Below are 13,507 nucleotides of genomic sequence, written 5' to 3'. Positions count from 1 at the left end.
ACAGATTTGGGATATCCACTTCTTATATGATCTAGTTGAAGGGCAGATTTGACCACACCATGTTCTACTGAAAACCCTCTCATTCCTGATTGCTCTGGGGATAAATGCAGCCAGCCTGGCTGTGGCTGCAAGCCCTGGCCCTTCCCACCCTCAGCATGCTTCCCTGACTCTGTGCTCCAGCCCCTGTGGCTGATTTCCATCTCTGTCCTTGCCCTGATCTGCTTCCCCAGAACCTTTGCACATGTCCCCTCTTGGCCCCAGATGCTCCTTCTCAGCCCTCTGTTAGTCAGAACCTACTCCTCCTGCAGGTCTTCATCCCATCATGTCATCCCTCGGGGAGCTCTTCCTGACTTTTCGTCTATCTCATCTTCCCACATCTATGGAGGGAGGTGTCTTATGGCTTCACAGAACTCTCCTGAGTATTACATGTTGTATTGAAACTGCACAAGGGGTAGTGCGCTCTGTAAGGCTTGTTTCCTTTGCTTAGCTGTAGGCAACACGAACGCAGGAGCTGAATTTCCTCACTGCCCCATCCCTGTGCTGAGCATGGTGCCTGGCCAACACCTACACATGGAATTAATAACTGAGTGAATGAACGAATAATGTCCCTACAACACTGCAACACACATGTAGCAATGTCTAGGTCAGCACCCAGGGGAAGAAGGGAATAGCAGAGTGGTGTCAAAAGTGGAGCTGGCCGAGGACAGGGACAGGGATGGGGTGATTGCTACCCTCTTCAGCCCAGATGAACAAACCTTATCCCTTCACTCAGGAAAAAGCACCAGGGACTTACCAATACTATTGGCAGAAAGAACCCTGGAAGAGCAGGCAGGGGATGTGACCTCTTTCCTGACACTGCCTCCTCCTCCCAGAAGCCTCCCTTGGTCATCCCCACCTACAGAGACTTCATCCTTTCCTCCTCTGCATTGTGTCTGCACCTTCTACACACTTCCCTTCTTGTTCATTTCATGGTAGATATCGAAGAATAATTTATATTAGAACCCTTCTCCCCGCCTTAGACTGGGAGCTGCTTTAGGCTAGGGGTTGTGTCTGATTCACTTTTGTGTCCCCAGTCTCTGATGATGGCTTGGCTCTCATGAAGTGTTTCATTAATGGACAGTCCACTGTGGGTAAGTTTCTGCTCTTTTCTTGATCTGTTTCTTTTGCTATAAAATGGGGTGGTAATAACACCCAACACCCACCTCAACGGGGGCTGTGGGGAGACAGTACATAGATAAATGTGATATGCCCAGCTCAGTGCCTGCACTCAAGAGGCACTACTGCTATGATGGGCAGGGCTGCTGCTGTGATGTAAGGGGCTGCTGCTATGATGGGAGGGGCTGCTACTATGTGGGTGGGGCTGCTGCTATGATGGGCAGGACTGCTGCCATGATGGGCGGGACCACTGCTATGATGAAAGGGGCTGCTGCTATGATGAACGGGACCACTGCTATAATAGGAGGGGCTGCTGCTATGATGGGTGAGGCCATTGCTCTGATGGGCAGGGCTGCAGGGCATCTGTCTGGAGCCTCTGGTCCACTTCTTACTCCACCCACCTCCACCCTGAAAACATTTGCTGCCATTTTCTGGAAGCTGCTTGGAGCCATCACTGGTCTAAGCTTTTCAGCAACATTTTACTATTTTGTCCCTACAACCCACAGTGGGGCCGAGATAAAGGTCCTGGGTGATCTGTTTGAGATGCAAACCCCTCCTGTCCTCCTGCTATTTGAAGCCCTTCAGAGGCTCCCCCTGCTCTTAAAGCAAAGACCCAGACCTGCAAGGCCCGGCTCCGGCCCTGCTCCCTCCTACCCCACACACATCAATCCAGGTGTGGAAACTGAGACTCTGAGAGGTGATGAGATTCGCCTGACTCCACTCCATCTGGGGATGGCAGAACCAGTCTCAAACCCAGGTCTGTAGGGATCCATTCCTGGGGCTTGGCCAGCCCTGGCAAAGGGTGCCCACCTAGTGGGCCTCTTAACAGCTGGCAAAGATGCTTCTTCCCCATATCTGAGTCACCCATGGCCACGTGGTGCTCATGGTGGTAAAATGTGCCCAGCAAAGAGCACTTATTGACCTGAGTGCCACAGCGAGCAGCCTCATCCCCGAGACCATCCACCCACCATCTGCCTCCTGCAGGTCTGCCCAGCGCTCTGGCGCACCCTGGTTGGCTCCCCTGATTTCTCATCTATTGATTTAGAAAGGAGCCCATGGGGGTTGCAGGAGGCTCTGATCTGTGGCACTGTGTTTGCCGAGGACACTGGAGACTTGGAAGGGGATTAGAAATTCATAACTGGTGTGATTTGGGTCCCTGCCTGAGTCCCGTGTGTGCATTCCCTGTGCTCCTCATTATAGAGCGAGTAGGTTGGTTTTGGAGGGTCCAAGGACAGTGCAGCCAGTGTGGCTCTTCTGCCTGTTGCTGGGTCTTTAGGGGCATCTAGTCGTGAGAATGCTGGTGCTACTGAGCATCAGGGTCTGAGGACCCCTGCTGGGTAGCTTTGCTGGTGTAGATGTCCCCCAGAGTCCAGCTTACCCTGTGACAACATTGGCCTATCGACAAAAGCTGAGGGCAGAGGGGAGCTCCCTATCTTCCTGACATCTCCCGGGGTCCTTCCTGCAGCAATAGCCTAGACGCCATCGGGATCCCGGACCAGCTAAGCACCGATGAGCTGGGACTCCAGGCACATCCTCCTTCTTGCCTCCCTTATTAACCAAAGATGATTAGGAAGCCCTGAGGCCCAGAACTGGGGGCATATGGGCTTACAAATCAGGGTGCCTACCCTCAGGGGCTCCAGCCTGATGGGGAAGGACAAGCATGATGCAGACCATTATGCTCTGTGGTGGGGGTCACTGTGGGTTTGTATTTCGGCAGCATTGAAATGACGCGGTTAAATGTCAGAGGCTCTTGGGCTCTGAGACCCGGCTGTGCCATTGACTGGCTGTGGGACTCTGGGTAAGTGACTTATCATGCTGAGCCTCAGCTTTCTTTTCTTTCTTTCTGTTTTTTTTTTTTGAGATGGAGTTTTGCTCTGTCATCCAGGCTGGAGTGCAGTGGTGTGATCTTGGCTCACTGCAACTTCCACCTCCCAAGTGATCTGAGCCTCAGTTCAAGTGGTTCAAGTGATCTGATCAGTTTTCTAACCTACGTAATGAAGATTATGTTAGGATTTGGGAGGAACAAACCAGTTGATGCAATTAAGTGTTCAGCACAATGTCTGGCACATAGTAGATGCTTACTGAGCAGTAGCTCTTACTTATGCATTCAGTAAGCAGATGTTTAGTGAGCACCTGCTGCGTGCCAGACCCTGCTCAGGGGAGTGAGAACTTGGTGGTGAGGAAAAGCTGGATGCTTTGTCCTCAGACATATTAGAGTCTGGATCAAAGGACTGAGTGTGAATCACTCACAATCGGCTCTGAAGGGGAGAGTGGGGTCCTAGTAGTGTCTGTAACAAAGGATCCTTCTGCAAAGATGGAGAGGAGAGGATGGGCTCAGAGGCATTAGGGGTCAATGGACAGGCTTGGCTGCCAGGTTCAGTGAGGGAGGAGAGGAGGTACCTAGGATAGCACCCAGGCTCCTGGCCGGGGCCACTGCATGGACAGATGGAGGTGTTATTTACGGGGTGAGGAGACTGGAACAGAGCTGGGTTTGGGGGATGCAGAGAGTTTATGATCTTGGGCTTGTACGTGTTGGGGTTGCAATGCTTTTGAGACTCTGCACCTGATGCATAGTTGGGGGCTGGATCTTACTTTGCAGACCCCTGGTGGAGCACTGCTCTCAGGGCCTCATCCATGGGGGGAACCCACAAACCATCACAGGTAAAGGTTGTTGTTGAGGAGAGGGGACACTCCAACCCTGATGGGGGTGTGGAGCAGGGGTCAAGGTCAGCTCTCAAGGTCACCTCTGAGCTGAGTCCTCAAGGAGAAGTGCAACTCACCAGGCAGAGAACGGGGAGGACACTGAGGGCTGAGGGGTCCTGCAGAGGCCCAGGTGCTGAGGAGGGAGAGCCGTGTGGTCATGGAGCTGGAGGCGTTCAGGACAGCTGTGTGGCAGCGGGGAGGAGGAAGCTGTACAGGAGGCCAGGAGCCACAGGCATCAGAGCAGAAAGGGCCTTGAATGCCGGTTGTAGGGTTTGCATTTAACCTGTGGGTCATAGGGACTCATCAGCCCATTGCATCACAGCAGGAGGATGTGCTCAGGGCTGCCATGTTTGAGGAAGGAACTTGGGTGCAGGTGAACAGGGACAGAGGCTCTGGCAGCAAAGAGATCAGCTAAGAGGCCAGCGATGGTGCAGGTGACAGAAAAGGGCAAGGCAGCTACATGGGGACAGCAATAAGCGAGGGCATGGGAGGAGCCTCAGGGAGACAGAGAGGACTCGGGCCATTGAGGGGCACAGTGTGGATTATGGTCAGAGGGCTCGGGCGCAGTGGAAGAGTGGGTAACACTGGATATTCTGTGGGCCACCAGCAGGAATGACAGACACACTCTGGAGGGCCATCCTGCAAGGAATTAAGTCACACAATGTGGGTTTGGGACAGGACATTATTATATGGACACATGTAATAATCCTCTCGGCAATCCTGGGAGGTAGGTGCTGCTGTCATCCCTGTTTTATAGATAAGCAAACAGAGACACAGAAAGGTTTAGTAACTTGCCTAAGGTCACACAGCTAATTAGCAGCAAAGCTGGGGCTTAAACCCAGGAAGTGGCCCCCGGGTCCATGCTCTTAACTGTGATCCTGCCTGGGCTGTAGGAGATGACTCTGCTGTGCTGCTGCCCTCAGGAGCTCCAGTGAACAGATAGAACCACGGGCAAACTGAGTGAAGTGGACCAATACCTCTAGCTGTGGGAATCAGTGAAGACTCCCAGGAGGAGGTATCATTTTAACTTGGTCCTTAGGGTAGGGAGTGTCTGAACAGAGTGGTGGCATGTCAGTGAGGGTGGTTATTGCAAGCCACAGAAAATGATTGTGGATGACGAAAGCAAAATAAGTTGTTATTGAGTCAATAAGAATCACTGGGACAGTTAGAAAGTCAGGCTTAGAGGCTGTGGCATCAGGACAAGTGCTGCAAATCAACCGATGGATGACAGCGTCTCAGCCTCCTCCACTAAGTCCTGGAGCCTACAGCTTGCCCTGCGTCCACTATCACCACCTGACACTGCAGGCTACAGCTGAACTCCTGCTGTCTCTTTTCCTATGGAGCCTCCGGCCTCGGCTGCCACCCTTGCCACCATCACCAGAATAGGCTCAGCAAGGAGAACCCTTGCCGTTGGGCTTCTGGCCCGAAGTCTAGACTGGGAGTAGGGAGACCCGATTGCAGAAGCCTCATCATGTGACTTCACTCAAGTTGTAAAGGATACCAGGAAATAACCTCTTCAGCATTTTCAGGCTCTGTATCCTAAGTGGGAAATTCCGCAATCAGTAGGAAGAGATTTTTCAATAATGTAACAAACACACTGGACAGTGCTATGGCCATCGTGTCAGGTGACAAGGTTGGCACATGTGAAGGTGAAGAGGAAGGAATGGCATAGACAACACGGAGGATGGTTAAGGTGCAGAAGAAATATTAGAACACAAGCTCTGTCCTTAGAACGTGCTTCTCGGCTACTACGCATCAAGACAACCAAAAACAGCAGTGACTGAGCAGTGTGAATATGAGCGTGCTTGTGAGCAGCTGTATCCTCACAGGGCTGACACCGGCACTCCCTGTGTTGTTGCCTCTGAACTCTGCTGGCTGAGGCTGAGTGATAGTGGCTGGGAATGCTGCTTCCTGGCAGCCTGTGTGTCCCTGCTTGGCCTCCCCAGGTGCTGGTGGTTGGCTGCCTACTTGCTCCCCATGCAGCATCCCTGCTGAGAGCAGAACCGTGACCCATCCTGCACATCTATTTCTGGGACATCACAGCCCTAAGCTCCCACTCATTCATACCTTCACTTACTAATGCACTCTGAGCACCTACGGTAAGCAGATGGCCCTGCTCTCCCAACCCCTATCTGCATCTTGATATTTGTTACCTATAGAGGCAGCTATGGTGGGAAAGATGCTGACCAGGAGATCAAGTTCATTCTGGCTCTAGTGAATTACTCTGGACACTTGGGCAGGACACTTGACCTCTGTATGCCCAATTTTCCTGTCTATGAGACATGTCCCAATAACCATACTGTGTGGTTTTTCACTCCTGCCCCGCATCTGCCTCTGCCAAGACCACTCCCTATTTTGTGTTCTGTGTCTCACCATGGACTCTTGCCTCTTCTGGATACTCAGATGTCTCTTCTTCGTCACATAGCCTGTGACTCACTCTCAGGCTCCCTGTGCCCTGCTGGAGAAACCCAGGGCTTGAGAGGGAGCTTGTCTGGCTCTTCCTAAACCTGCAGGACCCAGTGGGTGCATGGATACACCATTTAGTGAAGATGCTCTCTCCACTACCACGTGCATTGCAGGGCCCCGCCAGGCTGGTGGACCAACGCCCTAGCACTTTGCAGGCCCCGTTTTAAGCGCCCACGGTGGTTGGGGATGTGAGCCCTCCCCACAGTGGTGAGAGAACATCTCTGGAGCGGAAAGAAGGGGGAAATAGGAGAAGAGGGAAGAATGGAAAGTTGTGGAAGGAAGAGGAGAAGAGAAAGAGGAGAAACAGGGAAGAGAGAAGAGGAAGAAATGAGTGAAGGAGATGGAGGGTGAGGGGGTAAGGAGGGCAAAGGAGGAGAGACATAAAAGGACAAGCAGGGGCTGGGCGTGGTGGCTCACACCTGTAATCCCAGCACTTTGGGAGGCTGAGGCAGGTGGATCGCTTGAGATCAGGAGTTCGAGACTGGCCTAGCCAACAGGGTAAAACCCTGTCTCTACTAAAAAATATAAAAATTAGCTGGGCGTGGTGGTGCGTGCCTGTAATCCCAGCTATTCGGGAGGCTGAGGCAGGAGAATTGCTTGAACCCTGGAGGCAGAGGTTGCAGTGAGCCAGGATCGTGCCACTGCACTCCAGCCTGGGTGACAGAACGAGGCTCTGTCTCAAAATAGATAGATAAATAAATAAATAAACAAACAAACAAACAGGACAAGCAAGGGCAAGGGGAGAAGAAGGGAGGAAAACGGTACAGTAAGGAGGAGGGCGGAGAGGAGAAGGGAGGGCAAAGGCAGGGGTGGAAGAAGGGGTTATAGAGGCAGGGGAATGGGCAGGAAGGGACAGCAGAGAGAGCAAAGGGGAGTAGAGAGAGGAGGGGGGCAGGGGCAGAGATGGTTGCGGAAAAATGGGAGAGGAAAAGAAAAGAAACAAAAGCAAGGAGGAAGCAACTGTCATAGAGGGTGGAGAAAGGGATGGAGTAGAATGGGGCAGAGAGGGATAAGAGGAAGGAAGAAGTGGGGGGAAAGAAAGAAGAGGAGGAAGGCAGAAGTTACCCCCAGAGCCAGCTTGCAAGGTCTCTGCCCACCTGGGCTTCCCCAGAGCAGAGGGGCTTTAGTCTCTGAGATGACTCCCCGAAAGCTTTCCATCCTTGCTCACCAGCAGGTCTGGCAACTGGGGGACAAGTAGGCCTTATGCATAGTGACTGCTTGTTAAAGGGCCCCAGCAGAAACAACTCCAACAAGTCTCTCTCTACCCACCAACAGCTCAGCCGGTCTCAGAGCCTAGCAGGCCAGGAGGGCCTCGGGGGCAGGGCCAGGATCCACATCTAAAGATGCCATGTGGCATGGCCAGGCGCAGTGGCTCACACCTGTAATCCCAGAACTTGGGAAGGCTGAGGCGGGTGGACCACTTGAGGCCAGGAGTTCGAGACCAGACTAGCCAACATGGTGAAACCCCGTCTCCACTAAAAATACAAAAATTAGCTGGGCATAGTGGCGGGCATGTCTAATCCCAGCTACTCGGGAGGCTGAGGCAGGAGAATGGCTTGAACCCAGGAGGCAGAGGTTGCAGTGAGCTGAGATTGTGCCACTGTACTCCAGCACTCCAGCTTGAGCAACAAAGCAAGACTGCCAAAAAAAAAAAAAAAAAAAAAAAAAAAAAAAAAGCCTGTGGCTGGGCTTTAGGACAGTTCAGTTCTAGGCACAAGTTAGCCAATAATTTGCTGAGCAACCATGGTCAAGTCATTTAACCTCCCCGGGCTTCGGTTTTCTTCTCTGCAAAAAGAAGAGCTGGCATTGTGTTCCCTTTCACTTCAGGGTTCTGTGGCTTATGAATAAGAATAACTCAGAAATATATTGATTACTTGCTATATGCCAGATCCTAAAGGCTTTATATCATTTAAACTTGTATATATATGCATATAGATAAATCACGTATATAAATATCTCAGAAGAACTCTAGCTGTCATTGCTCCAAGTTGCTCACAGGAACTTGGAAACTGCATAATATGCCAAAGGCCATGCAGCCAGTGAGTGACAGAGCAGGCTTTCCCCAGCCCACCCTTGGGCAAATCCTGAGTCTGCCCCCAAATAGCTCCATTTCCCCAGAGAGGGAGCCACTTCATTACAAAGGTCCCTCTCTACAAAGACAGAACAAGGAGGCCGATTAAAGTCTGTCAGCCCGGCATCACTTTTGTAATCGATGCTCTGTGATTGTGAACTGGGTGTCTGTCGGCAGCTGCCTAATTTTAGCTGGGTCTTTGTAGGCTTCTCACCAGGCTCACCCGCCCCCGTGGATGAGCAGAGAGGTTCCAAGAAGCATCATCGATCTTTTGACTAAAGTGTCCTCATGAAATACAAATCTGTCGTTTCTCAGCAAGCCGTCTGTCGTGGTGGCACAGAAGAGATGCCACCGGGAGAGTGAGAACCATAATTTCATGTAAAACCGGACGCCTTACATGGTCCCCCGCAACCTACCTCTTCCCTGCTTTCACCTTGGCCTCCCAGCTCGGTCCTGGGAAATCGATACCTTTTACGGTTTCAGCTTTGGCACAGAGCGATGGGGGAAAGCTGTCAATATGTGTTAAAGACATTCCCAGTTGTAGGCAAGCTCCCTGTTAGGGGGGCCCTGGCCTCTGGCAGTGAGTTGGCACCGAGTTACTTGCATGAGGGGGATTTAGTGCTCCTGTCCTCGGGCACTCTGCCCAGTGTAAGTGGCTAAGGAGGCATCAGGGGAGGGCCTGGGCCCAGAGAATGAAAACACCATCCTTAAATAGCAACAGCTTCTCATGGGCATAACGGCCCTATACACATAGCGGGAAAGGTGACTTATTCTAAGGCCACACAGCAAGCTTAAGTACAATCACAACTCCACCACTTACTGTCTGACAACAAGCAAGTAACTGGACTTCTCCGAGACTCAGTTTCCTCAGTTGTGAAATGGAGTTATGCTTGCACCCACCTCATAGGGTTATTGGGAGGGTTAGCTGAGTAAAAGCACACTGAGTATTTAACACGGTGCTAGAAAGACAGAAATCAACTAAAATATTATTAATACTAGTAATATTTTTCGATGTTAACCTGTTTGCTTTACTCTAAGATGATATCTATCAGAAGATACACCATCAATTTAATAACAGCTTTTAGAGGGAAGAAAACAAAAAAGAAACAGAAAATGAAATGTCTGCCCATTGAAGGATGTGTCTTATTTTAGAACGTTTAAAATATATGTCCCAGAATCAAAGAAATACAATATTGACAACAGAGGGCTCTTTTTAGATCTCAGATTCCTGGAACCCTCCCATGAGCCCTCAAAGCGTGAGAATGAAAGTAGTGTCCAGGAGAGAAGACCAGAGTTTACTCTGCTACCAACTGGCCGAGTGACCCCAGGAAAGTCCCTCTCCTTTTTGGCCTCAGTGTTCTGCCTAGACAGTGCACAGGTGGCATGAGATGATCCCTCAGGCCCTTCCAGCCCTGGGTCTGGCAGGAGAGGCGTGAATTCTTCTCTCTGTCGTCCTGCTCACGGGGTGGGGCCACTTCCCCTGCCGTGCTAGACTCACCAGCCCTCAGGATTTCTGGAAGGCAGGCAACAGCAGTGGCTCTAGCTGATTAACCCTCCTCCTACTTAGGGGCTCCCAGGGCCGCCTTTAGGGGGGTGGGAAGGAAGAACAGGTGGGCGGGGCCAGGAGAGGGAAGGGAGATGAGCCACGGATTCCATTTGGGTCTGTTTACTTCCACTTGCTCCTGGTTACCTTTAAACAGGATAAATCTCGAATCCCCTTCATCTCCATGCGATACTTCTAAAAGAAGAGCAACTTGACATTTTAGGAGTAAAAAAAAAAAAAAAAAAAAAAAATGGAAAACGTGAGAGCTACGTAATATCCAGTGGATGCTGAGGGTGGGGCATTTTCAGGGAGCTCATATGTAAACCTCCTTGATGTCTTGAAAAATAAAACCAGACCAGTGTTCAGTGGCAAGAGGGGAGGAAAGTATTCTAGGAGAAAAACCAGCTCCCTCTGAGGCAGAAAGAAGGCTGGGTGGGGAAGAATGGGGGACAGGCTGGGCTCTGAGATACTCAGGGGAGGATTTGGGAGCTGATGAAAGAGCCCTGGCACCTGCGCTCCCCCACAGGAATCTACATTTCCTTTTTTTTTTTTTTTTTGAGATGAAGTTTCACTCTCATTGCCCAAGCTAGACAAGCTAGAGGGCAATGGCAGGATCTCGGCTCACTGCAACCTCCGCTTCCTGGGTTCAAGTGATTCTCCTGCTTCAGCCTCCCGAGTAGCTGGGATTACAGGTGTGCGACACCATGCCCGGCTAATTTTTTGTATTTTTAGTAGAGACGGGTTTCACCATGTTGGCTAGGCTGGTCTCGAACTCCTGAATATGCACTTCTTAATCCCCCCAGTAAACTACTCCCCAGCCCTTTATAAATAGGCTCCTGACCCACTTTGCTATGTCTCCATGACAACTCCTCATCAGTAAATCACTGCCTTGGCCCTCAGCTCCTGACGGCTTCCCGCCCTAGCCCTCTTCCTGTTCATCTGTGACCCTGGTTCCCCCAGCTCTCACTTCTGTTCACTCTGTTTCTGCTCCTTCGTCCCCTTCACTGCTTCCTCTCCGAAGATGCCCCCAAACTTTGTTCAGGAGACTTAGGAACCTGCAGTTCAGCATTAGAGGCAACAGGCACAGAGCACTAGAAACAGACAATATTCTGATGTTGCTAAAAGATAAATGCTACTTTTTTTTTTTGCTGTTTTTAAAAAATAATACAAAGCCTTAGAGAAATATCCTAGGCAAACTCCCAGGGGCTCAGAGCTGGGCTTGGAGCACTATTGAATATTATATTTGTGCAGCCACTCGGCAGCTCCAACACAAGCATCCTCACGTCATTCTACATTCAGGCCTTACGGCTGCAATAGATGGCCTGAGCAAGGGGGGGCCAAACCCCTTAGGCCAACTTAAAGCAAAGGCAAGCAACTGGCGTTTCCCTTTTTTTCAACAGAGGATGATGTTCAAAATGCTCTTTCTTTAGTAAACTTATTTTCCCCCTTTTTCTGAGCCACTTGTCCCCTCTCCTGGTCACTCCCATTGTCCTGTAGTTCTAAATTCTCAGCACATCTTGGACACCAGCCTGTAGCTTGAAGGATGCTCCATTTTTCATCTTGCAGACAGGCTTTGCCTTGGATCATGGCTTTGCTTGATGAATGTGCTTGCTGTTTTTCTTATAAAAGCCCCTTCTGGCTGGGTAGGAAATCACTCCTAAATGAAACCTTCAAAGCCTGTGTGCATCCCACAAGTACACAGTCATGTCCCCCTAGTAACAACCAAACCCTTTATAATTAACCCTTCTGAAAAATATCCGGGATTTATAGTCACTGGTGCTTTCACTTGCAGAAGTGATGGATGTTTTCAAGCTGATGTACGACTGGAGGTAGCATGTTCAAAGATAAAGAGGATGAACTTGGAAGCAGACGCATCTGGTTTCAAAATCTGGTTCCATCATTTGCTGATCATGTGACCTTGAACCAGCAGCTCTCTACCCTCGGTCACACATTTCCCCATAGCAATGACCTTACAGGGTTACTGAGAGGCTGAGCACAATGTCTGTCACCTGACACAATGAATCATGGTCCACGGTCCTAACCTCTCTTCTAGTATTTCTCCAGTTGTATTTTAATCATCGACGTATTTGCCTGTAGTCCTCACAGGCTCCAGAGTTCCTTGAGGACAGGAACCACATCTTACTTGTACTCTTGGCATGGAGCCAGTGCCTGTTACGCAGTAGGCGCCTAATGAATGCAGCCTGATTTAGTGGAACACAATGGTGTCCTTTGAATCCTCCTTTGCTCCAGTCATTTTGTTCTCTTCTTCAGTAGCTCTATGTATGTGTCAGATTTTCCTAATCTGTCTTCCGTGTCTATCATTCTCTCTGTATTCATTATTTTACTTAGAGTCAACAACGTGTTTTATTATGTATCTTAGATTTACACATTTCCTTTTTGATTCTCTTTTTTTCTTTTTTTTGAGGCTGAGTCTCACTCTGTTGGCCAGGATGGAGTGCAATGGCATGATCTCGGCTCACTGCAATCTCTGCCTCCAAGGTTCAAGCGATTCTCCTGCCTCAGCCTCCTGAGTAGCTCAGACTACAGGCATGCACCACCAAGCCAGGCTAATTTTTTGTATTTTTAGTAGAGATGGGGTTTCACCATGTCAGCCAGGCTGGTCTCAAACTCCTGACCTCAGGTGTTCTGCCTTCCTTGGCCTCCCAAAGTGCTGAGATTACAGGTGTGAGCTACCACGCCTAGCCCATTTAATGAAAAAATTACACACACACACACACACATGCATGCACCACACACACACACACACACACACAGAGCTTTTTCCCTAGCATGTAGTTAACACTATGAACCATGATAGTGAAATGACTTCTTTTGACCTAGATAGCTGCCTTTTTGGTCGCATTTCATTACATTGAACAACTTTAGTAGATACAATATCACTAAATGGAAAAAATGAGAATGACTTTAGAACTTGTGTTTTCTTGATGTGTTTAAGACCTAAGGATTCTTTTTATCCTAAGAGGGCTCCAAAGGGCATCTAAAGAAAATGAGGTTATTTATAAACTTATCTGGAGCACCTGCCTAAGGACCACTACCCATAGTTATTCAGTATCTTCAGGCCTCCCAGGATGAGGTAATGGTATCACAGATTTCTGTGAAAATGCTTTCCTCTTATCACAAGCATCTTCCTTTGCAGGCTGAGTACTCGATGATGGTAAGATGATCTTGTACATGAAGTTTGCCCAACTGTATGTACATGTTGACTGAAACATGATTGGATGCTCTTATTAAGAGATCCATTTCAAAATCACCCTTTCTTTTGGAATTCCCCTCCATTAGTTCAGTGGCCAAACCAAGGCATGGAAATTCCAGGATAACAGAGAAGGCTGTGACATGCCTGTGAAATTCTTCCCTAGCTATGAGAGAAACATTTATTTTACCCATCATGTGACCCATAAGCTCTCCAAGCACCTCTGTAGCTATGAAATACTCTGGCCAGTGGGTGAGGTACTGTAAGTGCAAAGTTTCTGTAAGTGGACCCATGTTGGTGTTGTCTAAGTGGGACAGGTCATCACAGATGGGGGTCCTGAGTGTGGCCCTCATGGCTC

This window comes from Pongo abelii, chromosome 1, assembly GCF_028885655.2.
Source record: "Pongo abelii isolate AG06213 chromosome 1, NHGRI_mPonAbe1-v2.0_pri, whole genome shotgun sequence".
Classification (NCBI taxonomy): Eukaryota; Metazoa; Chordata; class Mammalia; order Primates; family Hominidae; genus Pongo; species Pongo abelii.
This window is presented reverse-complemented; position numbering follows the sequence as displayed.